Below are 19,072 nucleotides of genomic sequence, written 5' to 3' on the forward strand. Positions count from 1 at the left end.
CTGGGTGGTGAGCACAGTTTCATGAACCATGCCACTTGAGTGTTGGTGCACTTGAGAATCAGATTCAAGTGCTCTATATGATGAAGAAATTTGAGAGATTAGAGAGGTTTGCTCAGTTATGAGTGTTGGCAGCTCCCCCTGAATGGATGAAGGAGCTTCAAATGATGTGCCCTCAATGTGTGTGCCATCCTTATTTCTTCTACCATACACTCTAGGTGCAGGTTGTGCTGACTCAGTACATGATGCATTGGGGTGAATGCTCTTTTCAATAGATACACCCTGTTGAGAGGACGCATCTAGTAACTGTTTACTCCCCATTTGTTAAACTGTGCCCTTTTGGGAGGACACAGAGGTGTTTTGAGTGGTCAACTCAGGTATCTTACTCTTCTTTGGTCTCTTGACCAAGGGTGACTCTGGTTCAGTTTGAACTGGTCACTCTCATTTACAACAACAAGGGTTGGTTCCTTTCTCTTCTTTTTACTCACTTCAGTCTTTTGAGAGACTAAAGTGGTTGGTTTGCTAACATCTAGTGGTTTAGAAGAAGGGGCTGCAGCTTTGGAAGGTCCCTGTTGGTGTGCCTGTGTTTGTACTTTCACAGGCTCAGGAACTATAGCTGAACTAGCAAATTGAGGAGCCCTCATGTCTGGCATAGGGTAAGGATAAGTCCTGAATCTCTCCAACATAAATGGAGTGATTCTAAGACTTACACTCACCTTATTCTTTGTAGTAAGTGAGCCAAATATTATTTTGGACACTTGCTTACAATTGCCAATTCTACTACTATCAATACCAGCTAACAAATGTATGTCATTTACTTTATGAGCTAAAGTAGACATAATAAACCTTGGCAAAAAGATTTCTTTACCTCTATTCTTCAAAGGCATAGTAAGCCTGGTAGCCAGCTCCTCCAGAATTAGAGCCCCAACATTCAGATGCCTGTTGTGAGCTATTGAGAACACCAGCTTCTACACCACACTTGAGATGTTGTCAAAGCCAGTTTTTCTGTAGGTGAAAGCCCTCACTACAGAATCAAACACAAAGGACCATTCCTTCCTAAGGTTTGTCCTGTTCAGGCTTGCCAAGTTGATTGAGCCACTGTAGTTGATGAATTCCATGAATTCACCCAGCTCATATACAGTTAGCATCTCTCCATAGTTCTCAGTTGGCAATCCTAGGGATGTATTCACATCAGCAGCTGAAAACTCAATTTCTTAGCCTCCAATTGTGCAGGTGACCACCATAAAAGTGACATTCTCTAGAACTAATGTCCTAGTTATAGATGATGTCCAAAATTCATGAAGAACATCCAAATACAGCATAGGACTTGCAGTTAAAGAACCTGCAATATAGGATTTAGAAAGAAACTTCACAAACCCCTTGAAACTATCAGGGGCTTGGTTAGCATCAAGAAAAGCAATAAAGTTGGTTCCCTTCTCTGGAATGATAGCTCTAACAATGTTTTGTGCCATTTTAGTGTTTAGAAGTAGTGGGTAAGAAAAAGTTTTGAGAAATGAGCAAAAACAAGAGAGAAATCGCCTTCTGTCTGAAAGCTAGGTCACTTGAGATCTCGAAAAAGTGTAAGTACAGTGTATGTATTGAGAAGTATAGGTATTTATAGAAAAGGTAAAATACTTATCGAGAAGTCAAATAAACGTTTAATATTAAACTTATCGAGAAGTAATTTTGAATTTGAAAAAGGTACATTTGATAAGTCATTTTATTAATTCTTTTCGAGAACTAAGAAATGATTTATCGAGAACTCTGATAAATGCCCAATTTGTCCGAAAATGAACTAAAAATGATTCTAATTTATTTGAATTGAATCAAATTGAAATCAGAATAAATTTTCCAAAAGTATTTGTCTAAAATATTTCATTGAATTACATTATTTTAGTTCTGAGTTATTGATAAGTCTCAAAATATCCTTGTCGAGAACTCTGTGAATTAACACTATTAGAGAACTCTACATGGTCTTATCGATAAGTCATAACAGAGCTTATCGAGAAGTCATTCGAGAAGTCTGTAATTATCGATGACTCACTTGAGAACTCTAAAATGACTTGTCGATAAGTCATTTTGACTTATCGAGAACTCAGTTCTCTATACCTTTGAGTACTGTTATTCTGCCTTGTGTTAATTTTACACATTTAAGATGTAAATTAACAACTAAGCAGTTTACTTAGAATTTGAAATATTCTAAGTTAATTTTTGAGTTTAAAATAAATAAATATACAGAGATTCTGAAATATTTATAATTCATATTTCAGTTAATTTCCAATTAAATCAAACTAGGTTGATTTATTAGAAATTAATCTGCTGCAACACATTAGCTGAGTTCTTGCCTTAGGATGAAGAATTGAGCATTCCAATTTCACTCACAAGTCTAGTGAAGGTTGCTTCATCCAAAGGTTTAGTAAAAATGTCAGCTAATTATTTCTCTGCTGGAACAAAAATGAGCTCAATGGTACCATTTGCAGCATGTTCCCTGATAAAATGGTACCTAACATCAATGTGCTTTGTTTTAGAATGATTAACTGGATTAGCTACTATAGATATGGCACTAGTATTGTCACACATAATAGGAATTTTGTGTAACACTAGACCATAGTCCATTAGCTGATTTTTAATCCAAAGCACCTGATCACAACAACTTCCAGCAGCTATATATTCAGCCTCAGCTGTGGAAGTCGACACAGATTGTTATTTCTTACTATACCAGGATACAAGTCTTTGACCAAGAAATTGATAGCTTCCACTAGTACTTTTCCTATCAACCCTGCATCAACAAAATCTGCATCTGTGTATCCAACAGCTTCAAAACCAGTTCCCTTAGGATACCATAATCCCAAGTTTGGAGTTCCCTTTGAGTATTTGAAAATCCTTTTCACAGCCATCAAATGTGATTCTTTTGGATTAGCTTGAAATCTAGCATATAGACAAGTAGCAAACATGATGTCTGGTCTACTAGCAGTCAAATAAAGTAATGATCCAATCATCCCTCTGTAGCTTGAAATATCCACACTCTTGCCTTTCTTGTCTTCATCCAACTTGGTTGTAGTAGACATTGGTGTAGATGCAGGTGAGCTATCCATCAAACCAAATTTATTCAATAAGTCATTCACATATTTGGTTTGGCTGATGAAAATACCATCACTTCTTTGACTAACTTGAAGGCCAAGGAAGTAACTCAATTCTCCCATCATGCTCATTTCATACTCACTCTGCATTAGCCTAGAGAATCTTTGTCAAAGCTTTTCATTTGTAGATCCAAAGATGATATCATCCACATAGATTTGAACTAGGATCATATCTTCACCATGCTTCTTGTAGAAGAGAGTCTTATCAATAGTACCTCTGGTAAAACCATGTTTGAGTAGAAATTCTGATAGTGTGTCATACCAGGCTCTAGGTGCCTATTTCAACCCATATAGAGCCTTGAGTAATTTGTAAACAAAGTTAGGAAATTTTGGATCTTCAAAGTCAGGTGGCTGTTGCACATAAACTTCTTCTTCTAGTTCACCATTAAGAAAAGCACTATTGACATCCATTTGATACACTTTGAAATTTGAGTGTGCAGCAAATGCCAGAAAAATTCTTATTACTTCTAGTCTTGCAACAGGAGCAAAAGTCTCATCATAGTCAATTCCCTCTTCTTGTGAGTAGCCTTTAGCAACCAGCCTTGCTTTGTTTCTAGTAAAAATTCCATTTTCATCCATTTTGTTCCTGTACACCCACTTAGTTCCAATTATGCTTCTGTTTTTTGGTGTAGGGACTAATTTCCAAACTTTTTTTATCTCAAACTGATTCAGCTCCTCCTGCATAGCACATATTTAATCAGGATCCAATAGGGCTTCATCAGTTTTCTTTGGCTCTACTTGAGATAGAAAACAAGCATATAGGCATTCATTAGCAGTTGCACTTCTAGTTCTCACACCAGCTGAGGGATCACCAATAATAGCTTCTACTGTATGACTCCTATCCCACTTTCTAGTGTGTGTATGTTGACTAGTGCCTTCATCATTTTCTTCAGTATTACCATGATTGTCATTTCCATTCTCTCCTTCTCCCCCTGAGTTTGTGCCACCAAATTCAGGTGTCTGAAGAGAGCTTTCATTCCCATGATTTTGTTCAGAGGTCTCTTCATTTGTCATTTGTTGTGCCACAACTTCATTTTCCTCATCAGAATCACTATCAATGGTTAGATTCTCAAATGCAAGGGCTTCAGTATTATTTACATCAAGGCATTCCAAGCCTGGACTCTTGTCATCATCAAAAGTCACATCTGTGCTTTCCATAATTTTCTTTTGATCAATCACATAAACTTTGTAGGCTGTTCTTTCCAATGAATATCCCAGAAAAATTGCTTCAAAAACTTTAGAGTCAAATTTTCCCACATATTCAGAGTTGTCTTTTAGAATATAACACTTGCTTCTAAACACATGTAGATGCTTCACTATAGGCTTCCTGTTAGACATGATTGAGTAAGGTGATTTGCCATGAGCTTTGTTGATGAGATATCTGTTTTGAGTGTAGCATGCAGTATTAACAGCCTCTTCCCAAAAACTAGTTGGCAACTGAGCATCTTGTAGCAAGGTTCTAGCGGCTTCAACGAATGTTCTATTTTTCCTTTCAACTACTCCATTCTGTTGAGGTGTTCTAGCTGCTGAAAATTCTTGAACAATGCCTTTGCTTTTGCAGAATTCACTTAATGTTGAGTTTCTGAATTCTGTTCCATTATCACTCCTCAATCTTTTCACACTAACTTTTCCTTCAGCTTGCTTCTTAATTTTCTTGATGTGCTCAATTATAATGTTTGGAGTTTCATCTTTAGAGTACATGAACTCAACCCAAGTGTATCTTGAAAAATCATCAACCATGACAAGGGGATATTTGTTCCTTGAAATAGACAAGACATTTACAGGCCCAAACAAGTCCATGTGAATAAGTTGCAGAGGTGCACTTATAGAATTCACAAATTTTGACTTGTGACTTGATCTTTTCATTTTTCCTTTCTGACAAGCTTCACAAACTTCCAGTTGAGCAAATTCCAGACTAGGCATGTCTCTCACAAGCTCCTTCTTGACTAAGGTGTTGATTGCTTTGAAATTCAAGTGAGATAGCTTCTTATGCCACAATTTGCTTTGCTCTTCTGATGCCTTGGTGTAGAAACAACATACTCCATCCTTATTTGTTGAGTCTAAGTCTGCAATAAACAAGCTTCCCTTTCTTACTTCTTTAAGGGCAATTTCACCAGTCTTTTTGCTAATAAAAGCACAATCTTCTTTGTTGAAAACAACTTGAAAACCTCTGTCTGCAAATTGACTAACACTTAGAAGATTTACTTTTAATCTAGCAACTAGTGCTACATCTTCAATGACAACATTTCCAGAAACAATCTTGCCATATCCCATTGTGAATCCTTTGCTGTTGTCTCCAAAGGTCACCAAAGGGCCAACCATCTCCTCAAATTGTGATAGTAGGGCCTTATCACCTGTCATATGCCTGGAACATCCACTATCAATGATTCATATTACCTTCTTTCCTTTGCCCTACACACAATGAGGATTAAGTGTGTTTAGCTACCCAAGTTGTGTTGGGCACTTTCTTCTTGTTAACTGATTTTGTAGAAGTAGAATGAGAAATTTCAGATAAAATGGAATTCACGGACTGTTGAGCATTTTTCCTTTCAGATATAGAACCAATTTTTGATTCTATGAGATCAATTCTCAATTTGTGGCAACTCTTCATCACTTTCATGTTGCAGGGAATGCAGTCAAACTTGTCACAGAATGAATAGGGATCATTAGCCTTAGCTTCATTGTACTTGCAGACTCCTTCAGGTGGATTGCTAACAATCTTTTTACAAAGGTGAGTTAGGTGATTCATTGATCCACAATTCTCACACCTCTTTCTAGGAGCATCTGCAACATAAGCAAAATTATTACTTTTGTTTATCCCAATCTTTCCGTTTCTATTCTTCTTTTTCTTTTTGACCTCTTCAGCTTTAATCTCCTTCACAGGCTCCTTAGTTTCTTGATTGGCTTTTAGTGTTTCAACAGAGATGGAAGACTGAGTTGTCTCATCATTTTTCTTGTCCTTGTCCTCATCAGCAATCTCCTGTTTGATGATCAACTCTTCTTCATTGAAGTTCACCTCACATGCCTTGAATAAAGGTGATTCGACTTTCTTCAAAATAATTGGGACATTCTCAGTTTCAGTTGATTTTCCTTTGTCATTGACATACTTCTTTTTGTTGTTCAAACCTTTAAATCAAGACCAATGGCAATGTTTGCACATGGCTTGTTCTTTTCATGATATTGGCCAATCAACTCAGAAGCATTTTTGAAGGATTTCAGCTTCACTTCATTCTTCTCCAGCCTTTCTCTCAATACTGCTTCATTTCACTTGCACACTTTAATTTGTTCTTTAAGTATGCATTTTCTTGCTTAGCAGCATCAAGCTCAACCAGAAACAATTCATTCTCTTATTTTTCACACTCAAGTTTTTCATTGATCTTTTTCAATCTGCTAACTTCCTCATTTGCAGCAACCATGCTTGTATGAATGTGGAACATTTCTGTGCTCATCTTTTCAACAGTTACTTATATTGACTCAAATTTAAATCAATTGTGGTAAGAGTTGGTACCTGTGATTTAGATGATGAAGAATCTCTTTGCTCCAAGGCCATGAGTGCATAGTTTCCAACTTATTCATCTTCATCATTATCTAAATCATCCCAGCTTTTACCCTCAGCAATATAAGCTTTCCCTTGTTGCTTCTTTAGAAGAGCATCATACTTTGCTTCCAATTCAAGATAGGCTTTGTCTTTCTTTGCCTTCTTGGGTTTCCTACATTCTGTAGCAAAATGGCCCAACTCATCACAATTAAAGCATCTTATTTTTGATCTATCAACATATCCAGTTTTGTAGCCAGTTTTGCTATCAGGAGTGTACTTCCCTTTTCCTTTCCAGTTGCTATCTTTGTTGAAGGACTGTCCTTTGCTCTTGAAAAATCTTGGTTTCTTCACTCTAATGTTAGAGAATTTTCTAGCCAAGTAAGCCATTGATTTTTCTAGCTCATCAAGCTCATCAAGAGTGTAGAAATCATCTTCTTCATCCAATTCCAGTATGACTTGCTCTTTAGTGTCATTGACTCTTTTCTCACTTGTAGAAATTTCTGGAGTTTGGGATCTTTGCTCATCATTAGAGGTCTGGCCATCATTCACAATCAGTGCACTTGAGCCATCCATTACATATCCTTGACCGACCCTTAATGATTTCTTTTGAATCATTTCAAGTTCATAAGTTTTGAAAACCCTATAGAGCACTTCCAGTGTGATTCTACTCAAATCCCTTCCTTCTCTGATTGCAGAGATCTTTTGTTCCAAATGATCAGGGAGAGTAAGCAAGAACTTCAAATTCACTTCTTCAACATCATAAAATTTATCATGAAGCTGCAAGTCATTTATCAGCTTATTAAACCTTTCAAACATATCAGTAATATCTTCCTTTGCTTTAGCCATAAAACCCTCATAATGAGAAATCAATATCCTTCTTTGATTTGACCTAACCTCCTCAGTTCCTTCACAGGGTATCTCAATCTTTTCCCAGATCTGTTTAGCAGTGTCACAGTTGACAATGTTATTATACATTACATTATCAAGTGACTCAATTAGTATCAGTTGCAAAGCACTGTCTAGGGAAACTTTCTCTCTTTCAATATCTGTATACTCAGAGGCATCTTTGGGAGCAAAATGAGCTGGAATAACCATGTCTCCATCTGTGGTTTCCTCAACTCTAACCATAGGAGTGAAGGGCCCATTCTTGAGGATCTGAATGTAAAGGTGATTGGCCATTCTTATAAACAGCAACATTTTCTTTTTCCATAAAGTGTAGTTGGCCTTATCAAAAGGAGGAATCTTGATACTACTGATTTTCTGTGTATTCATTTTTCCAAGATCTAATTTGTTTACTTTCAGATTTTGCTCTGATACCACTTATTAGATATGAATACAACACAGAGGGGGGGGTGAATGTGTTTTGGCTTAAATTTTTACTTTTTGATCGACTTTGGGTTTAGCAGTTGGTTGTTATCAATGATTTCGTAGAATAGATGTTAAACATAAATAACAATGCAAATATGTAAAACAAAGATCTTCAAAACTCACTTAATTTTATATTAAAAATCAAGCAGTATTTTGCTACAAAATCTCTAAGTTCTTGGTTTAGAACTTAGCTTCTTTCTTGAAAGAGAATACAATTTCTAATCTATTCAGTCCTAACTTAAACAAAGGACCTCAGTTAACTTTATATGATAGTTAACTTTGGTTTACACAGTGAACAATAAGAAATGCTAATCACTTTTCTAACCTGTCACTAATCACTTCTATTTAAAGGAAAAGTGAGATTTCCATATCTAGATTAGCATATCTTCATCCAATGTGTATTAGTTGATCCTCCTTTGTCAGTTAATCTTCACCATTAATCTTGCACATCTCTCAAGCTGCTTTTTGTAGACTTGTCAATTCAGCTGTGTGAATTGTGTGTTGATTTGCAACCTTGGATATTGAACTGTTCTGCAATTCTGTACTTAGAGAAATTTCTTCACTTCGAGATCTCCAATTAAGCTGTAGAGAACTCGACATCTCGATAGGCATGTTGGCTTATCGATATCTCTGAAACTTCATTGTTGACTTGACTTATCGACAACTCTGAGTTCTCTAGTGAATTTTGGTTTATCGATAACTCAGAGTTCTCTAATGGACTTTGGCTTATCAATAACTCAGAGTTCTCTAATGAATGTATACTTTCCGATATCTCTGAGTTCTCGAATGGGTATCTGACTTATCGATATCTCCAATAGCATTTCCCGAGTTCTCGATAGACAATTCCCGAGTTCTCGATAGGTCTTTCTGAGTTCTCGATAGGTCTTTCTGAGTTCTCGAATGACTTCTCTATAACACTAATTCTGTGACTTATAGAGATCTTGACTTAGAATGTTTTTCACCAAACAGAATTATTCAACTCCAAGCTTCTTCATAATTCTTCTAAGGCATGACCTTCTTGATCTTCTTCCAGATAGAATTCTTAGGCTTGACACTGTTTAGGGAAAAATGCTCCAGTCTGCTCCATTTACATTTTACAGACATTAAGTGTTACAAGTATAAATTACAGATTAAGGTTACAATACTACTAATCTTAGGGTTGTCAATATGACTTAGTCTTGTTATGATACAGGCATGTCTTGCACAATAATAATGATGCTTCCTATAAAGGGTTACGATGTGTGTGGTAGTAACATGGAAAAGTAATAGCATACGCTTCTCACCAGCTGAAGCCTTACTAGCAAAAGTACCCTACACATGATTTCGAATTGGCCGCGATAGTGTTCGCACTTAAGATTTGGAGACATTATCTGTACGGTGAAAAATACAAGATTTATACGGATCACAAGAGTTTAAAGTACATCTTTACTCAGAAAGAATTGAATATGAGATAAAGGCAATAGTTGGAACTAATCAAGGATTAGGATTGTACTATTAATTACCATTTTGGAAAATCAAATGTTATGGAGAATGTGTTGAGCTGTAAAGAAAGATTGAACATGTTTATCACTTCAGCAGAGTTGGTGGAAGAATTTGAGAAAATGAAAATCGATGTACGAATACCCGAGTTAGTGAATGATATGATCTACGCAATAAAATTTCAGCCTGAAATACTAGAAAAGATTCGACGCTTTCAAGAGCAGTTAATGGATCATGAAAAGGACAAACTGTCTGGAGAGGAAATTAGGACTCAAAAGGATGATAAAGGTATGTATAGGTTTTGTTTGCGTATTTGGATATTATCGCAGAACTGAAGAATGAGATTCTGTATAAGCGCACAATTCAAGATTTTTAATCCATCCTAGAAGTACGTAAATGTATTCTAAAATAAAACTTTTAGTGGTAGAATATAAAGAAAGAGATTGTTGAATGGATAAGTAAGTGTTACACGTGTCAAAAAGTCAAACTAGAACATCAACGGTCGAGTGGTTTACTTCAACCACTGGATATTCCTAAATGGAAATGGGAACATATTACTCATGATAGAATTTATGGATATCATCATATTGATTCTTTAAATCCTCTAATATATTTAATAGAAGTTTGTTCCCATTATCATTCTCAAGATATATTGCCCCTTTGTCTATATTCTTCTTTATTCCATCCCACTTGCTACCTTTCCTGGTTTTCTTCAGAGTGTTCTCTCTATCTGCTCTAGCTGATTTCCTCACCAAAGCTCTTTGAATTATTTCCCTCATTCTCGTGATTGAGTTCTGAGCTTCAATATAAATACGGTTAATGATTTCATTGCCAGAGTTTAAGCAGTTATCTGAGAAGGCGTCCCAATCCTCAAATTCTTCTTCCTCGAAGACTTTATTTTCCACTTTATTTAATCGAAAGGATGGTTCAAATCCAATAAGATAATCTTTCTCAATTATATATCCTTATATTTCTTCTTCATCTTCCATGCTAGAAGGAAAGACATCTGTCAACAGTTTTGTTAGGTGAAATTGCTTCAAGTCAGAATCAAGATTTGCTGGGAATCAGGATCTGCCATCAGTTAGGATTTGCATGGCATCAGGATATGGCGTCAGGATGAAGACAATCATTTCGATATGACTGGTTTTCAGGATTACAAAATAAATCAGGATCTACTGATTTATACAGTTCCAGTAATTGAGGAGTAGTTTAGTTGTCGATTCCTGATTTGTAGGAACATAGTTGTTAATTGAGATATATATAGAAATAGGATAAAAATCTTTTTGACATATCTTGTAATTGATAGAGCAGTTGTGTATTATATAAACACAGAATAGGTTATCATTGTCGATAAGTTTTACACTATAATTATTGTAACCTAGCAGCTCTCAAGAACATCGGAATTTCTTGAGACAGTTTTGTAACAGTTTATATCAGATTTAATAAACTGTTATTGATCGTACATCCTGATTTCAATTTATTATTATAATTGTATCCAACCCCCCTTAAACAATTATATTCTTAGTGGGTAACAATGGTATCAGAGCCATGTAATTTAATTTTAATTAAAAAAGATCAAAGATTTCAAGAAGTAAGTTTGAAAGCATGAAGATCCCAATTTTGAGAAAAGATGACTATTCAACATGGAAGGTAAAGATGATAATGTTCCTTGAACCCATTGATTTTGATTCTCTTGATATGATTAATGATGGACCACCATATTCAGAAAAGGTTGTTCCATTAACCTCAATTGTTCCTGAGCACTATGTAAGAAATGAAATATCAGAATGGTGCACAAAAGATAAAGCTGCTACGCTTAAAGATGCCAAAGTGAGAAACATTCTGCATAATAATTTAGACACTGTTATGTCAAACAGGGTGATTCCCTGCAAGACTGCTAAGAAAATTTGGGATGCACTTGAGACACAATGTCAAAGGACTTTGGCTATTTAGAAGAATAAAAGAGATGTTCTTATTCGGGAGTATAAATAGTTTGAAGCAAAATCTGATGAATCTCTTATCGACACTTATGACAGATTCCTTACACTGCTGATGATCTGTCATTGGATGGAAAAGAGTATTGTAATAACCCCAATTTTTTTTGAGAAATTTTGAAACCCTTATGAATAGTGTTTTTGCTGAACGAGAAAACTTTTCATGCCACGCTATGTAGGGGTTCTGTTATTGATCTTATGGGATATTATTAGTACTCTATGAAGTATATAAGTGTATGTAAAGATCGTCAGAATCCAATTCCGAACACTTTGGTTTTTCCCGGAAATCCACAAGGTACGGAGAGAATTGAGTATAAGGTAACAAAATAAAAAGGATTTAAATTAAAGGATTATAATAGAGGATCATAAAAAGGAATATAATGTATTGAGAAAGGTTAAGGGAACCTAAGTAATAAGATCCCGGGTATGATCCTTCAAACGGTAAACGAGAACGAAAGTTAAGCGAACCGTACAACAGATCAGCGGTCATTAGGCAAACGATTAGGGAGTTAATCAAAGGGTTTAAGGGGAGTGATGTCATCCAACCAATAGAAAGGAGACAAGGAAGGGAGGATGACATCATAGGGGTGACATAAGCATGACATGGAAGGAAGGAGGTGTGGTTGATTTAGGACCACACAAATGCAAGGACAAGGTGGTAATTTGCTAAATGGAAAACAAAAACAAGCCAACCAACTAGCAATTCATTTCATCAAAATCAAAAAAAATCAACCAAGGCATTGTCTTCACTTTGCTCTCGGCTTTCTTGCATTTTCAAAGCTAAAAATTTCCAAAATCAAGATCCAAGCATCCTTAATTGGTAAGAAAATTCCCTAACCTTCTTTATGCTTAGTAATGGCTATATCATAAGTTTAAGCCACAAATTCTTTCTCTAGCTTCTTGATTTAATCATTGGAGAAGACAATGAATAGTGTTTTCAAGTTTTAACTTGAGTTTTTTTTTCTTGTTTTCTTGAAGATCCAAGCTTTCTTAAGACTACTCCAAGCTTATTAAGGCTTCCTAGCTTCACCCACCAATCCAAGGAAGGTATACCACTTTCAAACCCTAGGTTCATATATATTATAAAGTGATTTTGATGAGTAAGATGTTATGGTATCTTGTTGTTATGTTTAGAGTTGAGATTTGGAATGGTGGTGAAATGAAATGATAATTTAGTGGTTTTGATTTAAAGAAACTTAAAGCATGATTAAAGTTAGGTTAAGCATATGTATGAATGAGTAATATTGAATTGTTTGGGATTGTTATGATGTGGTAAGGATGGGTGTTTGATGTGTGTGGATTTGAGGATGGTTTGTGATGATTGTGGGTAGTTTTAAAAATGGGAAATCGCGTAAACATAGCCGTCGTAATGTCCGATTTTCTTTGGACTGTTTTGTGCATAGCATTAGGACCCGAGAACCCCCTGTTAAATTGTGACCACTGCCATGTTTAGATAGCTCATGTTACGAGCTTCGTTTTGATATGTAGTTCGTCCGATTCCGATTTACGGTTTAGGAGAAACGACCGTTTCAAGTAACGGCGTTTCACGAACGAAACTTTTTCCCTCGCCTTACTTTGGAATGTAGGTTAAAGACCAAAAAGGATTAATTAATGTGTGAAACATTTATGGTAAGTGTGTTAGGCAGTTGGTAAGTCATTCGCGAAGGAATCGCGTTAAAACTCGTAAAGGTCAAGTTATTAAAAATGGTGGAGCCGAGGGTACCCGAGTGACTTAAGCGAATCGGTGAGCGTAAAACTAGCATTAGAGTCTAAGTTAGTTAAAGCATAGACTTACAAGTGATTTTGGTTTAATTCCAACTTACTTGTTGTTTATAGGTTGCCAGACTCGTCCCGAGCCTTTCTCACCCCCAAGTCGCTCAGGCAAGTATTCTATCCGATACACTGTTGTTGTGATGTAAATGTATGTATATGCATTATCTTGTGATATTGCATGATTGTTATTTAGCAAATGTTGCGATATATTGTAGCATGTGATATGGTATATATGCATGCCTGTTTCATATTCTTGAAATTTATATCTGTTGGTTATTTGATAATACCTATGCTAGAGGATAGTTGTATCTTGCATATACCCTTAGTATAGGGACCCAAGGGTGAAAATATTTTCTAAAACCGGGAGTCGAGGATCCCGAGTAATCTTGTATATATGGATATGGATATATATATATATATTTATATATATATATATATGATTATAGTTTTCCAAACTATTAATCGAATAAGGTTTATTCGATAACTTTAAACTTTATTTTATTAATGAATATTATTTTGAATATTCATTCGAGGACTTATGACTCCTTTTATTTATTTATTGAATATTATTTGAATATTCATTTGAGGATGTATGACTCCTTTATTTTATTTAATGAATATTATTTATAATATTCATTCGAGGTATTATGACTCAGCGTATTTTATTTATTGAATATTATTTGAATATTCATTTGAGGATCTATGACTCCGATTATTTGCTGAGATATATTCTTTAATTTATTAAAGAATAAGGTGTCGATAATCAAACTTATTTTTGATTATTCAAATAAAGATATTACTTTCGTATAAGTATATCTTTGATTATTTGCTATTCATTTCAAGTATAAGTTTTAATACTTCTACTTCAATTATTTTATAAAGATTATCTTTTATGGGAATATTATTTAAATAATAATATTCAGACATTTTCTAAATATTCTGGGGACTGATTTACTTCATTAAATCAGTTTTACTCCAAACACTCTTTAAAGTGTTTTCGAGTCTTTAAAATGATTTTCAAAAGTTAGAGCGGATCCCAAAACTATTTTTATATTTAAGATCTTCCTTTTAAAAAGGGGATTTAAATACTCGCTCAAAACCTGGGGGATCCGGCTCGGTGGTGTGTTTTATATTCGCAACAAGGTTGCTGTCTTGGTAAAAGAGTTTTTGATTACTTACCCAATATTCGGGAAGTAAAATTCTTGGAACAAGTTAATCCATTAACAGGCATCGCCTGGGAAATATCGGTGAGTTTTCCTTTCCAACTAGGTACGACTTCTTGGTGGAGCCGTATCAACAAGTTTCTACTTGGGGAAAGGGGGAAACGAGCTTTACGTTTCAGAGTCATGGATTTCATCTGAACTAGGAGTGGCGTAAGTGGTCGAGTAGCGCCGGCCCAGCCTTATTATATTGGCCCAAATGGCCTGGAAGTTCCGCTAAGGCGGTCCATTCCTTAGGAGTTCAGTGTTCGGTTGACAAGTAAATCCGACAGGTTCTCCTCTACATGTAGAAAATGGTGGGGTTGTACTACTACGACTGATCATCGTAAGTGGTCTTCCTGGCGCGGCAAACTCCCGTAATGAGTTCATCATCCAATTGGATAATTTCTGCAACACTACCCAGAGCACTTCGATGGAAAGGCTACGGTTGGGCGATTGTTGAGTGTTGGCAGGGTCAAGTTTTCAAAATGATGTTTACATCAAATGAAGTATCTCGTAACTTCATTTTATTTTGATAATATTTTAAAGATTTAATCTATTCAAATCTTGTCTTATAGTCTCATCTATGTGATGAACTTTTGAAGCTAATTTATAACTTGAACGGTGGTAGTTCAAGTAGTATTTGGGAAAGATATAAGTATATTGGGGTATCTTGTAACTTCATCTTTTAAACTTATATCTAATTAATAATTGTCTTATGAATGACAAAGATTTGCAGAAAAACGTTGAGACAAGGTTAGATATATGAGATCACCTTGCAACGATATTTTTATACAGTTATACACTGGGACTTTGTGTATATTATGCATGGAAGAGGACTTCCAATATTTTGAAAAGTATATATGTATATATACTGAATATTTTGCGACTTCATCGCATTAAGATATCAAACTTGGTTTATTTCTTTTGACCAAGACTTTCATGAGTATTATGAGTAGGCTCATATATTGTAAATCATTATACATATTATTTTGGTGGGCTTGCTGCTCACCCTTGCTTTCTTCTTTCATCACACAACAACAGTTAGGAAAGATGGCCAGACTCCAGCAGACCCAGCGCAAGCGCGTGGGAAGCATCCCGCGTCTTCCCGATGATGTTGTGGCTGCTATAGCTGCAGAGGTAGATCTATTGGTAGATCAGGCATTCTATTTTTGAGAATCAATTATGTATAATTATAACCTGTGGCAGATAATGGCAATTAACTGTAAATTTATCAAGTAATCATTTTGGGTTGTAATAACTTTTAAATTGTGGATTCAAAGACTTGTACTTATTTAAATTTCATCTCTGAGACTATAACGGGTTGTGGTGTGTGTTAGTGTGGGGTCACAGCATAAGGTTATTTATTAATTAAGTGAAGTGATATTGTGGAAAGAAAGACCGTGACGACCCGGATCCCCGACCCCGGATCTGGGGGTGTTACAGAAATGGTATCAGAGCTAAGCGTTATAAACCTCAGAGATGATGGGACGTTAAGATAATAAGTTCACTAAGATAATAAGAACTCTTGCCAAGTTCATAGTCGGGCTACCTAACGTAGTACTGACGGTTAAAACCCTTATGGGAACCCGTATAAATATCGTGATAGAGCGTAGTTCATTATCGTATATGGTAGCGGGACTCCGAACCCTGAAGTTGAGGAACATCAACGCGATGATGTTTTATTAGTTATTGGAGATCAGATTGTGGATCCGATAGAGTGTCCTAATGCAGGACCGGATGATGTTGATATTGAGGATGTTGTCCTAGTAGGAATAGTTGTTGAGAAGGACCCCATGGAGGATCCTGACAGGATTGGATAAAGGACCACTGATGAATTGATGACCATGGTTTGGTCGACTACCAGAGGTAGGATTGGCCGGTCACTACCGGAGGTTCGTTCAAGTTGTAAAGATAGTAGCCCCTTTAACGCGGCTTACTCGTAAGACTGAGAAGTTCGAATGGACAGAGAAATGCGAGAACAGCTTTCAAGAACTGAAGCAGAGGTTGGTGATGGCCCCTATGCTGGCATTGCCGGATGGAAAAAGGAGATTTTGTGATTTGTAAGTGACGCTTCGCATAAGGAATTAGGGTGCTTCTTAGCACAGCAAGATAATCGCGTCTGCGTCAAGACAATTAAGGTAATATGAAATTCGATATCCCCGCTCATGAGCTTAGGCTCGTGGCAATAGTTTTACCCTAAAGATTGAAGGCACTACTTGTATGGAGAGAAGTGCGAGAATTACCTAAGCCATAAGTGCTCTAGTACATTTTCACGTAGAAAGAGCTCAACATATGCCAGAGGAGGCAGTTATAGCTAATCAAGAATAATGATTGGGAGATTCTTTATCATTCGGGGAAAGCCAATATGGTGGCTGATGCCCTTAGTAAAAAGGAGAGACTCAAGATGATAATGTCTTTTGGAGAGTTTATAAGAGATTTTGAGAAAATGGAAATAGTAGTGAAGGTAACCGGAGCCGGTACCGAAAAGCTGTTTGAGATAGCAATACAGCCCGAAGTATTGGAAAAGAACATATTGTGCCAGAAAAAGGTGATGAATGAAGGCAGAGAGCCAATAAATAAATATGAGATTAATACCGAGAAAGATGATAAGGGAATAATGAGTTATTCCTATAGAATTTGGGTTCCAAAAGTTCAAGAGCGTAAGGATGAGAACTTAGATGAGAGCCATAGTTTGAGGAATAAGATTTAGAGCAAACCCTGAACGTGATAGTCAGGGAGGTCGCCATGAAGATAGAAGGAACCCATAACATAATGAAGTGGAAAATGAGGATTTTAAATTAAAAGATGACCCCAATTATGGGGAGTAGGATGAAACATTTCATACTAAGGAAATAGAAAGTCGAGTAAGGAAAGGAGACCCGAGACGGTACTCCTATACGACAATTCATGGACCTGTCTAAAAAGAACTTAGACTATTATCCCCAACCACCACCCTGAGGAGACAGTGCGGTGAGAAATTCTTTCATGACCTTTAAGTCGCTAAGCTCTCAGAGTTCCAAGGAACAAGTTGACCCAGTCGAGGCAAGAGCCTGGCTAAAGGAAATAGATGAATCATTTGAGATTCTAAATGATTGACGAACCACAAAAGACTGTTTTGTCACTTACCCTCCTAAGAGAGAGACCACCCGCTGGTGAAAGGCCAAGGAAGGCACGGAGCAAGAGATTATAATAAACTGATTAAGGTTCAGCCAATTGTTTTCGGGAAAGTACTTCCCAAGGTTATGGAATAGTGTAAAAGCTTTAGAGCCAGAACAAAGGCAGATGAGTATGATGAATTATGAATCTAAGTGGTAAAAGTTATCAAGATTCGTTCTGAAGACACGAATCTAGAATGACGGGATGTTTGAAATCAATGCTTATGTTGTGTTGGTTCATGAAATAATGATAAGAGAAGGAAAAAAAAAAAAAGAAATTGAAGTGGAAAGGAATATAACGGCAATAGAGTTTGAGGTATGATAAGGGAGTTGGGTATGAGGAAACCCTAACGACCCGTAGCAATAGAAATAGAAAAGTATGCATTCGTGATACTGAGGTTGACGTGGTTATTAAAAGGTTATAGAACGCTAGCGAGCAAAAGTATAACCCGTATAATATTAGGAACGGAAGGTGATAGCGATTACGAACTGGAAAAGAATGGGTATTGAGAAGCAAAAGCTTTAATGTTAAAAGCTATGATGAGAGTCTGTGCAATAGACTTGAAAGAATTTGGAATGATCACTTAATTCGGATTGAGTTATCTTACGACAATAGATCATATGTCATTATCGAGATGTCACCTTATGAGATCATTGAGGGAAGACAATGTCGATCTCCCTTATGTTAGGATGAAGTTGTAGAGCGCAAGATGCTCGGACCCGCAGTAGTCCAAAGGACCAAGGATATGATAGATCTAATCAGAGGACGGCTGGTAGTAGCCCAAGATGGTCATGATAAGTATGTTGATTTGACACGAAAGGATAAAGAGTATGAAATAGGGGACCTAGTAATGTTATAGGTATCCCTTGGAAAGGATTGATGAGGTTCGGAAAGAAAGGAAAGCTAAGTCCACCAATTGTTGGACCCTTGGATATATTAAGACGTTTGGGAAGTTAGCATATGAGCTAGCCCTACCCCCGAACCTGTAGCAAGTTCATAACGTGTTCCACGTATTAATATTAAGGAAGTGTAATTCAGATGCCAGACAAATAGAGGCATATGAGCGCATAGATATGTAACCCGACGTAACCTATATGGAGCAACCAGGAAGGGGTATAGAGTGAAAAGGAACAAGTGCTTAGGAGAAGGATTATCAAACTAGGCAGAGTTTGGTGGTAGAACCACAATGTGGAAAATTGACTCGAGAGTTAGAAAGTGTAATGCTAAGAAAGTATCCCCATTTGTTTTCTATCTGATTCCGGGACGGAATCCTTTTAAGGAGGGGAGACTGTAATAACCCCAATTTTTTTTGAGAAATTTTGAAACCCTTATGAATAGTGTTTTTGCTGAACGAGAAAACTTTTCATGCCACGCTATGTAGGGGTTCTGTTATTGATCTTATGGGATATTATTAGTACTCTATGA

The sequence above is a fragment of the Apium graveolens genome, chromosome 5, assembly GCF_009905375.1.
Source record: "Apium graveolens cultivar Ventura chromosome 5, ASM990537v1, whole genome shotgun sequence".
Classification (NCBI taxonomy): domain Eukaryota; kingdom Viridiplantae; phylum Streptophyta; class Magnoliopsida; order Apiales; family Apiaceae; genus Apium; species Apium graveolens.